At 38.5% G+C, this 3,560-nt stretch overlaps 1 non-coding gene across 1 annotated transcript; it reads left to right on the top strand.

Moving 5' to 3' along the window:
- The first annotated feature begins 1,365 nt into the window (after window positions 1-1,365).
- On the top strand, window positions 1,366-1,474 carry LOC121102328. The gene has a single exon (XR_005834448.1). It is a non-coding gene; the product is annotated as a U6 spliceosomal RNA (small nuclear RNA).
- Window positions 1,475-3,560: the final 2,086 nt, after the last annotated feature.

Below are 3,560 nucleotides of genomic sequence, written 5' to 3'. Positions count from 1 at the left end.
ACTAGTTAAATAAATTGTATCATTATTTCTTCTGCTTTTACCCCTTGTGTTCCATGAGTGCTATCACACCACTTTTGGAACTTAGTATTTCTCATCTCTGAGATCCTCTTGAGAAGTCTCCTTGACAATGCCTCGTAGTTGAAGAGTCTTTACAGGGGCACATGGGTGGATCAGTCAGTTAAGCATTTGGCTCAGGTTATGATCTCAGGGTCCTGGGATGATCGAGTCCCACATTGGGCTCCCTGCTCAGTGGAGAATCTGCTTCTCCCTCTGCCTCTCCCCCTGACTCATGCATGCTTTTTCTCCTTCTCTCAAATAAATAAATAAAATCTTTTTTTTAAAACGAGGTTTTATGTACATAGATCTTATCCTCTCTTCTTGATGGGATAGTAACCTGAATTTGGGAGCAGGCAATAAGCTATCTTGGGAGATGAGAGGACAATCAGCAAGAAAGAGTAAAGGTGGTCTCCCACCCATTCCTGGTTTAGACTCTACAGCTGAAACTTAGACAACAAGCTGTTGGTTACCAGAGGAGAGCTGGGTTGGGAGAATGGGTGAAATAGGTCATGGGGATGAGCACCGGGTGTTGTATGGAAGTGTTGAATCACTGTACTGTACACCTGAAACTAACATTATACTATGTTAACTATATGGTATGTTAACTAACTGGAATTTAAATAGAAACTTAAAAAAAACCAAAACATCTTTCTTGCTGTGTCCTGAGAACTGGCTCCCTCAGCCAATCATTCTAGTCAGTGCTTGAAATGTTCCTCTTCTTTCTTTGTTATATTGTTTGGGGTTTATGTTAGTTTTTCTGATCTAGTTACTTTGCAAAACAAGTCCTCTTCTTCAAATTGTCCCTTTAACAGTAGGTAAGCCTGGGTACATCTTATCTTCCCCTTTACATAGGTCAGAGCTGACCTCAAGCTCTCGAGGTCTCATTTTCCCCTAATATCTGTGTTTCACTTAAGGTTGTCTTTCTCTTTCTTGTTCATCAGCCTTTTAAGTTTTTATTTCATTTTATTTCTTCTATTACTTTTATTAGTTGGACTGAATAAGACCTCTCTATTTGAAGAACTAGTTTCAGATTACTCCAGCTCCTTATTGACTTTCTAGGCAAATTTGATCCTTAGAAACAGGAAATTCCTGGAGAATATTTTTTTCATTATCTTCCTAGGTTCTGGGTCTGCAATAACGTTATTAAGTCATTGAAAAATTTTGCATGTTTTTGTCATAATAAGGGCTTCAAACTCTTTTATTGTTTCATTAGTAAAATCTACCACACTTCTTCAATTAGACACTGAGTTTGGCTCTCGAAAACTAAGGTCAAAGATAGAGATTCTGTCATTAAGAAATCCAGAGCCAGTGCTCACTTCAGCAGCACATATACTAAAAAATTGGAATGATACAGAGAAGATTAGTATGGCCCCTGCACAAGGATAACATGCAAATTTGTGAAGCGTTCCATATTAAAAAAGAAAAGAAAGGGGCGCCTAGGTGGCTCAGTTGGTTGGGTGCCTGCCTTTGGCTCAGGTCATGATCCCAGGGTCCTGCGATCAAGTCATACATCAGGCTCCCTGCTCAGTGGGTAGCTTTTCCCTCTGCCTGCTGCTTCCCCTGCCTGTGCTCTCTCTCTCTCTCTCTCTCTGACAAATAAATAAAATCTTTAAAAAAAAAAAAGAAAGAAAGAAAGAAAGAAAGAAAGAAAGAAAGAAAGAAAGAAAGAAACATAGAACCAATTTGAAGTAATATGATAGGTAATAACCCACACTTATGATAAGCCACATTAACCCAAACTTAGCTGACAGCCTCCCTTGTGTTCTCTCGGTCTACAATATAAAATGGAATTTAGGTGGTCAGTCCAGAGCTGCCTACTTAGACCTGGCAGGTACAACTGAAACGTCAAACACCATGAGTGCTCTGTAAGATATAGAGAACTTAGATCCCTTGACATTAAAATTCCTGCCTAGTGATCTGGCTGGAAAACACTGTCAATAGAGCAAATATTGTCTGTCTAACCAACACCTGAAAGGTCTAATTCCATCCCAGCTTTCTTGTAATACTAAGTCAAACTGAAGCAGCCTATACTTCACACATTTGTGGTCACATTTGTTGTGACCACATGAGTTAAAAGCCCAACTCACCAATTAAAAAAAAAAAGCCCATTTCACCACCCCCAACTCTGCCCACAATTGTAAAAATGGGCAGCATAACACAATATAGACACCCACAGCTGCCAGACTCAACACAATAAAAACCGTGGCCTGATCCATTCCAAAGTCTCAATCTCTGAGCATTGCTTTTCTTCCCAAATTCCACTTCTTACTTATTTCTCAAGATTCTCAGCCCATGTACCAGATATTGGATCAGGGATGGGTCACCTAAGGACACCTCAATTCCCCATCTCCCTACAAAGGTTGAGCCTGTCCCTGAAATTTAGACGGCTTGGAGGATCAGAGCAGAATGTGTACACAGTTGTGTTTCACTTAAGGTTGTCTTTCTCTTTCTTGTTCATCAGCCTTTTAAGTTTTTATTTCATTTTGGACACATCACAGTAAGAAAGGGAAACGGAAGGACTGAGACAGTTGGGCACACTCAGATCTTCCCCTCAAACTTTCTAATCAGAAAAGTCAATTCTCTTGCCCTGAGTAGGACAGAGTAAAGAACATTAGGGAAATATCTTTCTTCATGGAAACCAGAAGTTGTTAATAAGTGCTGCTTCAACTTTGATCAAGAATTAAGATAGCATGCAACCTTAACTATTTAGTGATTTTTCTCTGGGTACAAAGGAAGCAAAGAATTGGTTTCATATAAGATTTTGACATCCTAAGAACAACGAATCAGAGAGAGGTTTGGTTTTAGGTAACATATTTAGGTTGTGAGATCTATGTGATGCAAAATTAAATACAGGTCAATGATTATATTACCATAATCATCAGTGGATCAGCGATCCTCAAGGGTGACTTAACAATAGCAATATTATTTGAAATTTGGGATGCTGTGAAATAAATAGTAATTAATGATTATTTTCATTGTTATGATTTATAACATTTGATATATTATAAATTTAATGATTGCAATAATGTGATATAACAAGAATTTAAAGATGATGATTCCTATATTTAATTTGGATATTATTTTATATTAAGTCAATAAAAACCTAGATTGGAGTAGATGGGGTCTGCATTTATGAAAGAGTGTATGATGGAAAATTACTGCCAAAGAATTTAAATAGGATTGTGATTCCAAGGAAAATTTCTTCACAGAAGGGCTTTTGTAGGTTACCAAATCTCCTGAGAACTACAAAATATTACTTGACATAGAACTCTGGCCAAGGGGCGCCTGGGTGGCTCAGTCGTTAAGAGTCTGGCTTCAGCTCAGGGCGTGATCCCGGCGTTCTGGGATCGAGCCCCACATCAGGCTCCTCTGCTGGGAGCCTGCTTCTTCCTCTCCCACTCCCCCTGCTTGTGTTCCCTCTCTCGCTGGCTGTCTCTATCTCTGTCAAATAAATAAATAAATAATCTTTAAAAAAAAAAAAAAAAAAAAAAAAAAAAAAAAAA

The sequence above is a fragment of the Ursus maritimus genome, unplaced genomic scaffold, assembly GCF_017311325.1.
Source record: "Ursus maritimus isolate PB19 unplaced genomic scaffold, ASM1731132v1 scaffold_13, whole genome shotgun sequence".
In the NCBI taxonomy this organism is placed as follows: domain Eukaryota; kingdom Metazoa; phylum Chordata; class Mammalia; order Carnivora; family Ursidae; genus Ursus; species Ursus maritimus.
The sequence above is the reverse complement of the archived record's forward strand: the minus strand, read 5'-3'. Positions and strand labels throughout refer to the sequence as shown.